This window comes from Narcine bancroftii, chromosome 1 (assembly GCF_036971445.1).
Source record: "Narcine bancroftii isolate sNarBan1 chromosome 1, sNarBan1.hap1, whole genome shotgun sequence".
In the NCBI taxonomy this organism is placed as follows: Eukaryota; Metazoa; Chordata; class Chondrichthyes; order Torpediniformes; family Narcinidae; genus Narcine; species Narcine bancroftii.
Genome location: NC_091469.1, coordinates 252,222,680 through 252,240,181, shown reverse-complemented (window position 1 = coordinate 252,240,181; position 17,502 = coordinate 252,222,680). Strand labels below are relative to the sequence as shown.

The window sequence follows — 17,502 nt, the reverse complement described above, 5'->3', positions numbered from 1 at the left end:
AAAGGTTGATTGGTAAGACATGCTAGCAGGGAGGATGACAGTTTCTGCGAGAAATAAGGAAGATGCTGGACAGGTATATTCCAAAGAAGAAATATGTGACTAGTAAAATAACATAATTATGGCTGACAAGAGAAGTCAAAGGCAAAGTACAAGTAAAAGGGCTTCCAAGGAAGCCAAAATTAGTGGAAAGGTCATAAAGAAGGAAAAGATGAACTTTGAAAGGAAGATACCAAAAAATAGCAGAAAAGATACTAAACGTTTTTAAAGTATATTAAGGGTAAAAAAAAAGAGATGCTGAAGGGATTGTAACGGGAAGTGAGGAGATGGCAGAGGAACTGAATGAGTATTTTGCATCAGTCTTCACTGTGAAACACATCATATAACCATATAACCATTTACAGCACAGAACAGGCCAGTTCGGCCCTACTAGTCCATGCCGTAGCAAATCCCCACCCTCCTAGTCCCACATGACCAGCACCCGGTCCATACCCCTCTAGTCCCCTCCTATCCATGTAACGATCCATGTAACATCAGCAGAATACTGGACTTTCAAGGGTGTCAGGGAAGAGAGGAGAGTGCAGTTCCAATCATTAGAGAGAAGGAGCTTGTAAAGCTGAAAGATCTGAGAGTAAATAAGTCTCCTGGACCAGATGGAATCCACCCTCAGGTTCTAAAAGAAGCATCTATGGAGATAGTGATGATCCTCCAAGAAATCAATAGATTTTGGCATGGTTCTGGAAGGCTGGAAGATTGCAAATGTCACTTCTCTATTTAAAAAGGGAGGAATTATAGCCCTGTTAGCCTATCGGTGGGGGGGTTAGTTGTTGGAGCCAATTGTGCAGAGCGAGCAGGATGCCAGGACCACAAACAAAGATACTGAGTCTGTAAAGTTACAGAGTACTTGGAGGTACATGAAGTCAGCATGGTTTCCTTAAGGGAAAATCTTGCCTGACAAACTTAATGCCATTTTTTGAGCAAGCCACAAGCAGGCTGGACAAAGGACATGCAGTGGCTATTGCATATTTGAATTTTGAAAAGGCTTTTGACAAACTGCCGCACGAGACTGTTTAACAAAATGTGAGCCCATGGAATTACAGATGCTAGAATGGGGGGTGGAGCAGTGGCTGATCGGCAGGAAACAGAGAGTGGGTATAAACAGGGCCACCACTACCATTAGGCAAACTAGGCAGCCACCTAGGGTGAAGACCTCAAATTGTGCCCCATAGTTTAGGTAGACCAAGGGCCTCAGGGTTCAGATTCGGCGTCGGGAGCTCCGATGTACGTCTGTAGGCTGACTGCCAAGGGGAGGGTTCAGAGTTAGGTGTCAGGAGCTCTGGTCACCGGAGCTGGAAGCTCCTGACGCCTGACTTCAAATCCTCCTCTCGGCCCACACTGAAGCTCATGATACCTGAATCCCAACTACGAACCCTCCCCTGTTCCCTCGGCCTACTGCACATGCACACCAAAGTCCAGTGTGTGGTAGTAGGCTGAGGGGAGTGTTTAGAGTCAGCACCAGGAGCTCCAGTGTGTACTTGTAGGCTGACTGCCGAGAGGAGGGTTTGGAGTCGGGCATCAGGAGGTCTGGTCACCGGAGCCAGGAGCTCCCAATGCCTGACTGCGAGTCCCGACTTGTTGGTTTGTAATAGCAGAACAACTATCAATATTCATAGATGAGAAATCAACTCAGTGATTATCTCCATGCTATTTTTGTCATTATATTAATGGTTTTATTTATCCTAGTTGTCAAAATTTCATAAAATATGAGAACTTCAAAAGGCAGACAAACAGAAAAATTAAGCCATGCTGAAATTATATAGTTACATTTTGTTCAGGGTTCCCAATCAATGTATTGCATGTTTTCACAGGTGCTGTTATGTGATATGGAGATACTATCCTTTCAGACAGTTCTTATAGAGACACTGTAGTTGTGCACTACTCGAAAGAAGACACACACGTAGTGTAGTCAGGTTAAGCTCTGAGCTTTATTAGCGGCTTGCACACAACTTTTATACTTGCACTGTTCCTGCTGTGGCCCCCACTAGGCTGACATCACAACCTGCATAACAAAAGTGGGTTTTCTGTGTGAGGGTGCTTTCCTGCATAACAATGCCCTTCTTCCCTACACACTGTCCCTGTCATGCAGCAAGGCCAGTGCCCTTGCTGTTCACCCACCATTTCGCTTGTTGGGGCCAAAGCCGCTGTGCAGGTTGCTGGCCTTTGGTTGCGCTCGCCGCCTGGAGTGCCATCTCAATTGCTGCCGTGGTGGGCCGTCACATGACCAACCCCCTCCCAGAACTGGTGGTATTGTCCTTGTTAATGTTTTTGGTGCCCGAAGGCAATGTCTCTACAGCCTTTGGTAGCCTGCCTTTTCGTCATGGTGCTGGTGTTTCGATCAGGCACCTCGGGTCCAGGTGTGTCAGCTTCAGCTTGTCTGTGGTGAAGACCTCCATCTTGTCTCCAACCTCCAGCTCGAACATAGCCCCGTTGTTGTGGATGACCCAGAACAGACCCTCGTATGGCCTCTGAAGCAATGGATGACCTGGACCCCTGCGAATGAAAATGTACTCACAGTCCTGCAGGTCTTTGGGTATGTTGGTCCTCGCATGCCTGGAAGGTGGAATCAGGGCAAGGTCATCCCTTAGGCTGCAGATGAATGCTGCAGAGTCATCCTGCTGTCCACCTGGGGATGGTACAAATTCTCCTGGGACCACCAGTGGAGCTCAGTAGACGAGCTTGGCCGAAGAGGTGTTGAGGTCCTCCTTGGGTGCTGTGTGGATGCCTAACAGCACCCGTGGTAGCTCGTCTACCCAATTGGGTCCTTGGAGTCTGGTCATGAGTGCGGTTTTGAGGTGCCTGTGGAAGCACTCCACCAACCCATTGGATTGTGGGTGGTGTAGCACGAATAAAAGCTTGCACGACTGGAGGGAGAACACCCACTTTTATTAGCTTGCAACAAGGGGTAGAGTCATACAAGGGTCTTCAGTGGGGCTCTGGATTAGGCAGAAATCCTGAGTTATATATGGGTAGATGGGGGCAGAGCCTGGGGGAGCAGCCAGCCATAGCACCACCCATCACCAGTAAATTCCAGTTCACTGCATTCACCCCTTCCTGAAGAATTAGGGCCTGTGGATGAGGACAGAGAATATAGACTCAGCAAAAAAATAAAATCAGAATATATACAATTATTTACATAACATAATAATAACATAACAATTACAGCACGGAAACAGGCCATTAGGCCCTTCTAGTCCGCACCGAACCAAACACTCCTCTCTAGTCCCACCTACCTGCACAATGACCATAACCCTCCACCTTCTTCTCATCCATATACCTGTGCAGCTTTTTCTTAAATAATAAAATTGACTCTGCCGCCACTATTTCTCCCGGAAGCTCGTTCCACACCGCTACCACTCTCTGAGTAAAGAAGTTCCCCCTCATGTTACCTCTAAACCTCTGCCCCTTAACTCTTAACTTATGTCCTCTTGTTTCAATCTCTCCTACTCTTAACGGAAATAGTCTATCCACATCCACTCTGTCTATCCCTTTCATAATCTTAAATACCTCTATCAAATCCCCTCTCAACCTTCTACGCTCCAAAGAATAAAGACCTAATCTGCCCAATCTCTCCCTGTACTCTAGATGCTTAAACCCAGGTAACATTCTGGTAAACCTTCTCTGCACTCTCTCCACTCTGTTTATATCCTTCCTATAATTAGGCGACCAGAACCGCACACAGAACTCTAAATTAGGCCGCACCAACGCCTTATACAATCTCAACATCACTTCCCAACTCCTATATTCCATGCAATGATTGATAAAGGCCAGCATACTAAAAGCCTTCTTCACCACCCTATTCACATGAGTTTCTACCTTCAGGGAACGATGTACCATTACTCCTAAATCCTTCTGCTCTTCTGTATTCATCAATGCTCTCCCATAGCAGAGGCTCTGGCGGTAATTTTCCAAATGTCATTAGATATGGGGATAGTGCCGGAGGATTGGCGCATTGCGCATGTGGTTCCGTTATTTAAAAAGGGTTCAAGGAGGAAGCCTGGCAACTATCGGCCTGTAAGTTTGACGTCTGTGGTAGGTAAATTAATGGAGAAAATTCTTAGAGATTGTACTTATAAACATCTGGATAGACAGGGTCTGATCAGGAGCACTCAACATGGATTTGTGGGAGGAAGGTCATGTTTGACCAATCTGATTGAATTTTTTGAAGAGGTTACTAGGAATGTGGATGAGGGTGGCGCTGTGGATGTTGTCTATATGGACTTCAGTAAGGCCTTCGATAAGGTACCACATGGAAGGTTAGTTAGGAAGGTGCAGTCTTTAGGTATAACTTTTAAGATAGTCAAATGGATTGAAGGGAGAGGCCAAAGGGTGGTAGTGGATAATTGTCTGTCAGGTTGGAGGCCGGAGACCAGTGGTGTGCCTCAAGGATCTGTATTGGGCCCATTGTTGTTCGTTATATACATTAATGATCTAGATGATGGGGTGGTGAATTGGATTAGTAAATATGCAGACGATACTAAGATAGGTGGAATAGTGGATAATGAAGAAGGTTTTCAAGGATTGCAGAGGGATTTGGGCTGCTTAGAAAAGTGGGCTGAAAAATGGCAGATGGAATTTAATGCTGATAAGTGTGAGGTGCTTTATTTTGGTAAGAAGAATCAGAATAGGACATACGTGGTAAATGGGAGAGCATTGAGGAATACAGAAGAGCAGAAAGATTTAGGAGTAACGGTACATCGTTCTCTGAAGGTAGAAACTCACGTGAATAGGGTGGTGAAGAAGGTTTTAGTATGCTGGCCTTTATCAATCATTGCATGGAATATAGGAGTTGGGAGGTAATGTTGAGATTGTATAAGAAGTTGGTGCGGCCTAATTTGGAGTTCTATGTGCAGTTCTGGTCACCTAATTATAGGAAGGATATAAACAGAGTGGAGAGAGTGCAGAGAAGGTTTACCAGAATGTTGCCTGGGTTTAAGCATCTGGAGTATGGGGAGAGATTGGACAGATTGGGTCTTTATTCTTTGGAGCGTAGAAGGTTGAGAGGGGATTTGATAGAAGTATTTAAGATTATGAAAGGGATAGACAGAATGGATGTGGATAGACTATTTCCGTTAAGAGGAGGAAAGATTAAAACAAGAGGACATGAGTTAAGAATTAAGGGGCAGAGGTTTAGAGGTAACATGAGGGGGAACTTCTTTACTCAGAGAGTGGTAGCCGTGTGGAATGATCTTCCGGGAGAAATAGTGGCGGCGGAGTCAATTGTATTATTTAAGAAAAGGTTGGACAGGTATATGGATGAGAAGAAGATGGAGGGTTATGGGCATTGTGCAGGGAGGTGGGACTAGAAAGGGGTGTTTGGTTCGGTGCGGACTAGAAGGGCCTAATGGCCTGTTTCCGTGCTGTAATTGTTATATATGTTATATGTTATGTTATATTTACTACGTATGTCCTGTTTTGATTCTTCTTACCAAAATGAAGCACCTCACACTTATCAGCATTAAATTTAAATGATCTGGAAGTCTGGAAATCCTGGAGGAGCGCCTCAGCACCAGTGGGCCTTTGGCTCCTTGGGTATCCTGGTGCCCTTGTAGGGGAGGTACAATGGAGTGGGTTGATTCTTCCTCCTGAACTGAATCTCCTGAGGCCCTGTTTGGAGGTGATAAGAAAGGGTTTTGGAACTCGTGGATCACCTGTGGCAATGGACCCTCTGTTCCGGTGGGCGCCAGGTCCCTGATAAAGACAGTGTTTTCCCCTGCCATCCACCTAGACGTATGTGGGGTTGGAATGGACTAGACTCATCCTCTCCACCAGGGCATCGGTCTTCCTTCTCCTCGCATGCTTTGTTAGGGCGACCGGACCTGGTGTGGTGAGCCAGGTTGGGAGTGTAGTTCCCAATGCTGATCTCCATTCAAAATTGAATAAAAGCTAGTGAGGAGTCACATTGGTCGCTGTACAGAGTAGCGACCAAATGGAATGGAGCGCCATGGGAAGGACATCCTGCCGCCAGTGTGAATCTGGAAGGCCTCTTGACTTCAGGGACAACTTGACAGCCTTCCAGACCCTGGCGTTTTCTTTTTCAAACTCCCTGGGGGTTGTAGCTAGTAGTCCTGCTGGATGTGATGCCCCTCATAAAGGATGAGCCCAGATCACTATGGATATAGCTGGGATACCTGAACAGGTCGAAAATAGAATCTAGAGCCTTGATAACTCAGGAGGTTGAGGTGTCTGGACATGGGATGGCAAACGGGAAGCAGGAGTACTCATCAATGATGGAGAGAAAGAAAGTGTTCATGTTCGTGGAGAGGAGAGGTCCCTTAAAGTCGACGCTGAGCCGCTCAAAGGGCCTGGATGACTTGATCAGGTGCGCCTTTGCACTCCACAAAGACCTGGCAAGACCTGGTAATTTCCCGGACATCTTTTGTGGAGTAGGGCAGATTGCGCGCCTTGACAAAATGAGCTATGCAGGTAACCCCTGGATGGCAGAGCTCATTATGCAGAGACCAGAGTTGGCCAGTAAATGCAGAGGCATAGCTTCCTCTGGATAAGGCATCTGGAGGGTCATTAAGAGCTCCTGGCTGATAGACAATGTCATAATTGTAGGTGGAGAGCTCGATCCTCCACCTAGCAATTTTGTCATTTTTGATTTTTTGCCCCTCTTGACGTTAGAGGGGTCCGAGATCTTAGCCAAGGCAAAGGTCAGGGGCTTGTGATCTGTGAAAGCTGTGAGGGACCTGCCCTCTAAGAAGTACCTGAAGTGGCAGTTGGCTAAGTACAGCGCCAGTAGATCTCTGTTGAAAGTGTTGTACTTCAGTTCTGGAGGCCACAGATGTTTGCTGAAGAAAGCCAGCGGCCGTCAACTTCCTTTGACCTGCTGCTCCAGAACTCCACTGATCACTGTTCCCGAGACATCTACCATCAGACCTATTAGAGCATCTGCCCTGGGGTGTGCAGGAGAGCGGCTTCCACCAGAGCTTCCTTGGGCTTCACGAAGGCTTCCGCTGACTCCTCGTCCCATGTCCTTCGCCTTGCCTGCCATTCAGGTGAACAAGGGCCGTCTGATCTGGGCAGCTGAGGGGATGAACCTGCAATAGAAATTGATCATCCCCACAAACTCCTGTAGTCCCTTGGTCATGATGGGTCTGGGAAACTTCCAGATGGCCTCCACTTTACTGGGTAGCAGTGTGGCTCCTTCCCTGGTTATCCTGTGGCCCAGGAAATCGATGGCCTCCAATCCGATCTGGAATTTGGCTGAGTTGATCGTCAGGCCAAACTCGTTCAGTTGGGTATAGAGGTTGCGGGGGTGCCCCATATGCTCCAGTTGGTTCTGCTCCCCACCAGGATGTCATCCAGGTACATGAAGGTGCCATGCAGCTCTCGGCCCACTGCATCCATGAGTCGCTGGAAGGTCTGTGCAGCGTTCTTTAGCCTGAATGCCATTTAGAGGAATTTGAAGAGGCTTAACGGGGTGATGATGGTGGTCTTGGGGATATCATCAGACCCTGATGATATCCCTGCACAAGGTCCACCTTGGAGAAGGTCCTTCCCCTGTTGACACACAGAAATTTGTAGTTCTTAACCCTTTCCACTGCTGACCCGTCGATTAAGACTGGTTTGTTTTCTCTTGATTTCCCCTTTCTAAAGACCACAGTCAGCTCCTTGATATTGCTAATGTTGAATTAGCATTAATTCAACCACTCAACGAGCTGATCTATCTTCCTCCTGTATGCTTCCTCATTGCTGCCTGTGATTCTGATGACAACTGTGGTGTCATCAGCCAATTTGTAGATAGCACTGGAATTATGCCCGGCCACACAGTCATGGGTGAATCACAAGTAGAACAGTGGGCGAAGCAGGCATCCTTGAGGTACACCTGTGTTGGTCGTCAATGAAGAGGAGACGCTGTTTCCAATTCATTCTGACTGTGGTTTTCTGATGAGAAAGTCAAGGGTCCAGTTGCAGAGGGTGGTACAGAGGCCCAAGGGTTTTGGAGCTTGGGCACTGAGGGTATGATGGTGATGAAAGCTGATCTATAGTTAATGAAGAGTAGCCTGTAATACTACATCTACTGTAGAGCAATTGTGACGGTGGGCGAATTGCAGTGCATCCAGATCTTTACTGAGGTGCGAGTTAATTCTGGCCATGACCAGCCTCTTGAAGCATTTCATCTCTGTAGAGGTTAGTACTACTGGATGATAGTCATTGAGGCAGCTCACCCTGATCTTCTTGGGCACCGGGATGACCTTTTGAAGGAGGTGGGAACCTCCGACTGCACCAATGAGCATTTGAGCGAATACCCTGGCTGGCACAGATTACCAGTACCCTGCCAGGTCTGCCATAAGGGACTGACGCCTTGAGAGAGTTCACCCTCTTGAAGGCTGTTCTGTCGTTAGCCTTAGAGACAGATATCACAGTGACATCAGCTTCTGCAGGGATCCTCATAGTTAGCATTGATTTCTCCTTCTCAAAGCGAGTGCTCATCTCATCGGGCAACGAAGCATCACAGAAATTTATGGTGTTCAGCCTCTCCTTGTAGGATATAATTGCCGGCAATATCTGCCATAGCTGCTGCTGGGTATCTAACTGTCCCTCGGAGTTGTCTTTCTGCTGCTATGGTGCTGGCATTGGAGACAGCTCAGAGAGGATACACAAGAATGACTCCTGCAATGAAATAGTTTGCAAATAAGGAATTTTTTACAGCTCTTGGACTGTACTCCTTGAAGATCAGAATGTGGGGGAGCCTCAAGGAAGCATTTTGGAAGGCCTGGACAGAGTAGATGTGGCAAACTTATTTCCCACGGTCGGAGAGTCTACGACAAGAGGACACAACTTCAGGATTAAAGGGCACCTACTTAAAACTGAGGTGTGGAGGAATTTCTTTAGTCAGAGAGTGGTGAACCTCTGGAATTTGCTACCTCGGGCAGCTGTGGAGGCCAAGTCGTTGGGAGCATTTTAGGCACAGATTGATTGGTATCTGATTTGTCCAGGTATCGAGGGGTATGGGAGAAGGCAGGGGAATGGGGCTGAGTGGGAGAATGGATCAGCTCATGGTGGAATGGCGGAGTGGACTCGATGGGCCAAATAGCCTCCTTCTGCTCCTATATCATGGTCTTAAGATATCAGACAAACTGACACGAAAAGAAAGCAAAGACTAGAGGCGAGGGAAGATTTTACAGTGAATGTAAATGGGTGAGGGACGTAGTTCAGGTGCAATTTGCTCCTTTTTTCCCCATAAGAAGTTGATGTTTAGAGGGAAAGAGATGGGGGTGGGGGTGGCTAATTAAATCACTCTTTGGGAAAGCTGACAAAAGAATGTGGATCTCCTGTGAGGTGTCATTCCATTGATCAAGAGCCTTTCCCGTGAACTACATGAGTGGGTTATTGACAAATTACTCAGAGGATCTAGCTAACTGAACCGTACTGATAGCTCAACAATAGCAACTGTGTCAAAGTTTAGACATCCATTTCATGCTGATTTTGGTTTGAAAAATTTAGGATAAAAATGCATTCAAAAACCACATGATAATTTCAATTTGGCAGAAAGGTTACTGTGGTAGATAGTAATGTGGATTTGAGATTCCAATCAGGGCAGGCTTGACGGGCTCCTGTCCTCAATTTGTACATTCCAAATAATGTTCCCTCTCATTTTTAGTAGTCCATGCGCACAAAAATCTTATGTCACGCAAATGTTTTGCCTGTGACACAAGTATGTTTATGCTGAATGCCTGTGCAAATGTAAACTTGGAATTATTTCAAGATTATTTTGGCACAGCCGATCTCTCAGAGCTAGTAAAACTGTACTGGCATGTTTTAATAGAATATGATTAACTACTTGTTTAACTGACTAACTAGTTAACAGAAATAGTTAGCTAAGAGATTCATTTTACTAAGTATAATTATTAATTACTGCATTATTTAGGTTTGTGTGCACGTTAATTTCCTTTGTGCGCTGGTTGCAAAATGTGCGCGCACGCGCACAGCTTAGAGGGAACAGCGATTCCAAAGTATGTGACTGTCCCTGCTGTAACCTCCATCCTGCAACAGCCACTCTTAGAACCACACTGAATCACTTGTTGAGATCGAGGCAAAGAGCACACAGTGAACAGATCTTTTTACCCTGGGTGAGAATGATACTTGGGGTCAAGGGTAAACTAGCACCTGACTGAAGTCCGACACCACCCACTGGTTACATTTATAACCATATAACAATTACAGGATGGAAACAAGCCATCTCGGCCCCTCTAGTCCGCACTGATTTAAGTGAACTCATCTAGTCCCACTTACCTGCTCCCTGCCCATAACCCTCCAATCCCCTCACATCCATGCACTCATCCAACCTTCTCTTAAATGGAAAAATTGACCCTCTTCCGGAAGGTCATTCCACTCAGCCACTACTCTCTGAGTGAAGAAGCTTTCTCTCATGTTACTTCTAAAGTTTTCCCCCCTAACCCTTAACTTATTTAGAGGAGGATTAAGGAAAGGCAAGGTAAACCAAACGGTACATTTTAAAAGGAGGACGAGAACTAAACACTGGCATATGTTTACAAACTAATGATGAAGCTGGAAGGAGAAAATGATGAGAAAATTAATTACAAAAATGAGTGTTGCGATCCTTTATTAGCCATCAGTCAGGTCTGTGAATAGCCCCTTTTCCACTGGCACCTTGTCCCAGGAATTAACGGGGAATTAACTGGTTAAGGGTCCAGTTGGAAAGGAAAACAATCAACATGCTGGTGTCAAAAGGCATCAAATCGTGCCGTGGATTAATGGCCTCGACCCCTATTCATATCCTCAGCATCAGCTGAGGCCGGCGTTCTGATTAAACCAGTGGAAAAAGGACAACTTCCATCCATTCCATTCCGTTCGAAGCTAGACTCTCCAAACCCTGAGGATGAGTTGTGTTCAGTGGAAAAGCAGTTAGTGTCCCGGTTAAAGGTAGCCCAGTGGAAACAGCACAAAGGGCTTCCTATCCTGGGACACTGCACGGCCAATTAAATGGGATGCCAGTGGAAAAAGGGATAATGACCGCCAAAGAAGTAGAGTTACAGAAACAATTGGCTGGGCGTAGGACTTTGTTTGGTTCCTTGGAGACTGGAGATTGGTGAGGTTCTCTCAGGGGCAATTTGGGAGGTTTTGTTGAGGTATTTCAGAATTGTCAACACAGAAAAGGAGAAACTGTTTTCACTGGCAGCCGACGAGACATGTGTACGAGGATTTTTTAAGAAACTGTGAGTAGACAAAGCACAACATGTTGATGATTTAATCTGCGCTGACTGAAAAGGAGCAACTTTGAAAGTAACCGCCAGAAGCAAATTGGATCAATAGATTGAGTAGCACATGTGAATGGTTATGAACAGAGCGGCACAGGGGACAAATTAGATACTTCAGCTACAGAGCAGGCTCATAGACACTGAGCTGAACAGTCTCTTCCACACCACGTTACTCAAGCTTTGGCCCATTTCCATCTTCAGATCTGCTTTGGCATGCTTGACGGCTTCTACTTTTTCAAACAAAATCCTCCAACACTCAAACATAAATATAAATGAATTGCAAGAAATGAATTAGTTCTACCACCAGGAAACAAAAACCACTGCATTGACTTGGTTGGTCTTCATACATCCCACGGAGAGCAAAGATGAGCTTGACCCGTGACTTTTAGCAGGGTTTTTAATCTCTTCATTTATTTCACAAGTATTTTCCCAGTTGACTGTGAATATGGTAGAATTAGACGTTATTCCCAGCACATAACTTGCAAAACTCTGGTATTCTTGTTGAGGATAGATGAAAACTGGCGACAGATGCAAAGGCACATCTGAAGAGGCTTCCATCTTGGTTTTCTCGCACTAATCAAAGGCAACATTAGTAACGGCAACTCAGACACACAAGGTGATGGTCTTGCTGTTACTAATCAGCCATCGAGGCCATGAGTGACAGTTCGCTGAACTCAGATGAAGGACGGCAGTGACTGGTGTTGAAATTTGAGGAGAGACTTTGCAGGTCAGTGGGATGGCTGCAGAGCTTCCTCTGAAAGTAGGCAAGAAGACTGAAGGAGGCCCGGGTTTTGACTGAAGGAGGACCAGGTTTTGACTGAAGGAGGCCCGGGTTTTGACTGAAGGAGGACCAGGTTTTGACTGAAGGAGGCCCGGGTTTTGACTGAAGGAGAACCAGGTTTTGACTGAAGGAGGACCAGGTTTTGACTGAAGGAGGCCCGGGTTTTGACTGAAGGAGGTTCAGGTTTTGACTGAAGGAGGCCCGGGTTTTGACTGAAGGAGGACCAGGTTTTGACTGAAGGAGGCCCGGGTTTTGACTGAAGGAGAACCAGGTTTTGACTGAAGGAGGCCCGGATTTTGACTGAAGGAGGACCAGGTTTTGACTGAAGGAGGCTCGGGTTTTGACTGAAGGAGGCCCGGGTTTTGACTGAAGGAGGACCAGGTTTTGACTGAAGGAGGACCAGGTTTTGACTGAAGGAGGCTCGGGTTTTGACTGAAGGAGGCCCGGGTTTTGACTGAAGGAGGACCAGGTTTTGACTGAAGGAGGCCTGGGTTTTGGCTGAAGGAGGACAAGGTTTTGACTGAAGGAGGCCCGGGTTTTGACTGAAGGAGGACCAGGTTTTGACTGAAGGAGGCCCGGGTTTTGACTGAAGGAGGCCTGAGTTTTGACTGAAGGAGGCCCGGATTTTGACTGAAGGAGGACCAGGTTTTGACTGAAGGAGGCTCGGGTTTTGACTGAAGGAGGACAAGGTTTTGACTGAAGGAGGCCCGGGTTTTGACTGAAGGAGGACCAGGTTTTGACTGAAGGAGGCCCGGGTTTTGACTGAAGGAGGCCTGGGTTTTGACTGAAGGAGGCCCGGGTTTTGACTGAAGGAGGCTCGGGTTTTGAATGGATGGTTTTGGATGTGTGACGAGCAGAGGTGATGTAAACTGGAGAGTGCAGGAGGACATGAATCAAACATAAAACTGGTGCAGCAACATCTGACTCCTGGTTGGCCTCTTGGTGTCAGAATGAAATGCTGAATTCATAATTATTGTGTCCATTGTTAAGACAGTTTATTGGATTGCTCACCCCGACCTTCCAAATTTCACCGAGAGAAAAGAAAACGGCCTTTGCACCTCCTACTTTCTTTGGACAGAACAACATGCCATATTTGTGACATTAATGCTGGTGGGAAGATACCTGTCTGCTCCTCTTCTTTGTCAGTGAAATCCTTCTCCCTGAAGGTTCTCTTCAGCGCTGGGTCCCAGAAGTCCATTCATCATGTGCTCTGCAGTCAGCAGCAAAGGGAATGACCTGCCTGGAAGCCCTTGGGGATTATGATGGACATCTTCAAGCTGAACACAAAGATAATTTCAGATTGATTGTATCACGTAGGAAGTTGGAGAAGCATTAAATGAAATTTTATTGAATTTAGCACGTTTATTGCTGAACTAACATTGCGTTAGTTCAACTGACCTAAAACTGTTTGGCCACTGAGTTTTGTTTGTACTCAGCATCTGATGCCTCTCATGTCAGTGTCCAATAGTCAGCCAGCATCGATGGGTTCTAGTTGTCCAGATACTGCTTTTCCATGGTTGCAATGTCCTGCTGAATCCTTTCACCATGTTTGTCACTGACTGAACCAAGATCAGCAGGGAAGATGTCCAGGTGTGAATCCAGAAATGACATGTTACACTGCATGGTTTTGTATGCTTGAAGCATGTTGTCAATCAGCAGGATGTAGTGCAATCATGTTGCATCTTTGAGCTAAGTGTATACTTGCCACAAATGCAACAGAATGTATCGTAGTTGGAGCAGCTGCAACATTGTCGAGACACTTCAGCATCTTCCTGAAGACAATAAATGCTACTGTATTGTTAAGTCCACTCACTCCGCTAATGTCTAAATAACATGTGCATCAACATGCGATCAATCTATATCAATGTAATGCACAGCATCTGTATATTTTAATTTAATTTAGACATTCAGGTGGGATGTTAACGCAGTGGTGCGTTTACAGTGCCTGTGATTCAGACCGGAGTTCAAATCCTGCACTGTCTGTAAGGAGTTTGTACATTCTCCCTGTGTATGTATGGGTTTTCTCCAGGTTCTCCAGTTTCCTCCCACCGTTGAAAACATACCAGGGGTAGTTGGTCAATTGTGCCCACAAGCCCGTGCCACCCAATTACACCCAATTGACCTACACCCCGATACGTTTTGACTGTGGGAGGAAACCAGAGACCCTGGGGTAAACCCACACAGACTCGGGGAGAATGTGCAAACTCCTAACAGACAATGCAGGATTCGAACCCTGGTCCTGATCGCTAGCACTGTAACATAGTTGCACTAACAGTGCTGCCCAAATGGGAGCTGCTTTTGTGTCCTGTCTGCATCTATCCTGACTAAGCTTGCCCAGGCTGAAAACAACATTTGCATAGCACCTGCTCTGAGTACATACTCAGGCATTCTTGGACTGACCAAAACAGCTTGCTTTGTGGGCAATACACTGATAGACTTAAAATAAGACAGGAAATCACAAAAATAGATTATATGTAAAAAGAGGAAAGAGAGGGAAACTGAAAGAATCGTTGGACTTCCCATGGACAGAGCCGTTGGCCCCCAAGTCCCATCACCAGATGGTTTGCTGGACGATGCCTCAGTGAGAGGCAAATGTGCCATTCTGCCCCCAATATTTTACAACCTGAGCCAAAATATTTCACAACATGAGTTCTTTTGCATTTTACCTGTTTTACTTGTCTGTTTCTGTCTGTCGTGATCTTTCCTCTTGATGTCTGATGTCTAATCCATGACTTTCTCACCTCAGGTTTTGATTCACTGAATGAACGCCCCACAACCTCAATCCGAAAGAGATCAACGGTTCATCTCTGGACCCAGAGCCCCTCTGCTGAAGACCCAGGATCCCATTGAGAAAGGAAGGTCTTCCTACAGGAACCAGAAGAACTGGATGGAAGAGAAAGTGGTTGATGTGTCATCTAAGGTGAAGGCAGTGAGCAGAGGTTCCCTTCCCTGCAGCTAGCTGGCTCAGAACTATTCACGCTGCCCATTTCTCAGTGTGAATGCACACAATGCAAGCCCCACTCTTCTCCAGGATCCTTTGAGATCAGTGCCAGCTTTGTCATCCTCCCCCAGCTCACTCTAATTCGTCTCACTGTCAGCAGTGATCACTTTCTCCCCTTCCTCCCACCCCAAGCACCTTGGAAGGAAGGTGCGCACACACTGTTCCATGTTGTGAAACAATGCAATTCAGCTAATCAAACTGCTGTTGATTATTTTCTGCAGCGATTTGTCCAGCGCTGCCTTTACTCCTTCACTGGTCATCTAATCCATGTGTCCACCACACATAATGTCATTTTAAATTTAAATTTAAATCGAGACATACAGCACAGCAACAGGCCATTTCGGCCCACATGTCCATGCCACCCAAATTACACCCAATCAACCTACACCCCTGCTATGTTTCAAACTGGGGAAAACCCACACTGACATGGGGAGAACGTACAAACTCCCTACAGGCAGCAAGGGATTTGAACCCCAGTCTTGATCGCTGTAAAGGCGTTGCACTAACTGCTATGCTAACCCGTGCTGGCCTAAGCGTAAGCAACATCCACATTCTCAAACGACGACATTTCTCAATCTGCAATGTGTTGTTTTACACGATCGAGTAGTCTGAATCATCTGGAAAGGTTTATTTTAGGCTGCTCCACTAAACTGTAATACATCAAAGAACTGTGTTGATATTTCCGAGCTTGCAGTATTCTGCTATAATGCTTCCCCTATCTGGGAGAAATTACGCAAATAATGAAACTTCTTGATATTCAATTTTAAATTATTTGGAAGCGTTTATATTTTCTGCTGCGCAAAATGGTTCCACTAAACTGTGGTATATCAAACAGCTGTGCAGATTTTCCGTTATGAGGAGGAGGGATAACTGTCTACATCCTTCTTAAACAGTGAAATTTCTCTGTCTGTTTTACACAAATGACCATTTTGAACGATTTGCTTGGAAAACCCTTCATACCTCGAACAGCTGGGCAGGTATTTCCAAACAACTATTCTGCTGTTTCCAGCCTCCTGTTACAACTGGAGGTATCTTTCACAAACAATGATATTTCTCATTCTGCAATGCGTGGCTTCACACAAGTGAACATCCTGAATCATTTGGGCTAAGTTTATTTCATACAGTTAAACTTTGACAGATCTGACTGTTCTGTAAGAGATTCTTCAAAACACAACGTTGCTGTTTGCAGAGTTGTTCTAATGCTGCTTTAGAATCAATGTATCTAACTTTGTATTCGGCAATGTTGTTTTACATGATAGCGCATTCTGAATTATTTGGAAACGATTGTTTTGTGCAAAGACTGTGATATATTAAACAGCTGTGCAGAGATTCTAAAACAGCTATTGCGCTGTTTGCAGTGATTTGTTACTGTGCTTGCTCTATCTTACTCAAATACCCAAATTTATTGGTCTGTGATGTGCCATTTTACTTTCTGGGAAGAATTCAAAATGATTTGGACATAGATGAAACCTTATCTGAGGCGGTCACACCTCAGGGTCCACCAGTAGATACATGGGTGATCACCAGGAGAGAAAAGCGAAATAGGCGAATTGTATGGGATTCCACTGTGGACATTCCCCTCACTATCAGTATACAGCTTTGGATGCTGTTGGGAGGGGGGGGGGGAGGGTGAGGGAAGGACCATTTAGGGACTAGCAGTAGTAGTAAGGTCAGTGGCAATGTGACCCGCTCTAAGGCACAGAGGTAAGGGTGCAGACAGACAGAGTGAGAGGGATAGGAGACTTGAAAATGAGGGGGGACAGACAGGAGGTTGCGTGGTTTAGGGGGATAGACAGGAGGATCTGTGGTTGTAGGGGTGACAGAAAGGAGGTTATGTGGTTGTAGGGGGGACAGACAGGAGGTTGTGTGGTTGCAGGGGGACAGACAGGAGGTTGTGTGGTTGCAGGGGGACAGACAGGAGGTTGTGTGGTTGTAGGGGGGACAGACAAGAGGTTATGTGATTGTAGGGGGACAGACAGGAGGTTCTGTAGTTGTAGGGGGGACATACAGGAGGTTGTGTGGTTGTAGGGGGACAGAAAGGAGGTTGTGTGGTTGTAGGGAACAGACAGGAGGTTCACTGGTGGTATTGGGGACATACAGAAGGTTGTGTGGTTGTAGGGGGACAGACAGGAGGTTCTGTGGTTGTAGGGGGGACATACAGGAGGTTGTGTGGTTGTAGGGGGACAGACAGGAGGTTGTGTGGTTGTAGGGGGACATACAGGAGATTGTGTGGTTGTAGGGGGAAAGACAGGAGGTTGTGTGGTTGTAGGGGGACAGACAGGAGATTGTGTAGTTGGGGGGAAAAACAGGAGATTCTGTTGTGTTGGGGGGACAGACAGGAGGTTGTGCAGTTGTAGAGGGGACAGACGGGGAGTTGTTTGGCTGTGGACGAGATACTGGGATTGTTGAGGGAGGCGACCTACCAGGAACAAGCTACG

The 17,502-nt window shown here is 46.2% G+C and overlaps 1 long non-coding RNA gene across 1 annotated transcript; it reads right to left on the bottom strand.

Annotated features, from left to right (window-relative positions):
- Nucleotides 1–1,963: 1,963 nt before the first annotated feature.
- On the bottom strand, nucleotides 1,964–15,282 carry LOC138751274 (uncharacterized). Its single transcript, XR_011349790.1, has 2 exons — nucleotides 14,730–15,282; nucleotides 1,964–3,123 (listed from the first exon to the last, which is right to left on the bottom strand). It is a non-coding gene; the product is annotated as an uncharacterized lncRNA (long non-coding RNA).
- Nucleotides 15,283–17,502: the final 2,220 nt, after the last annotated feature.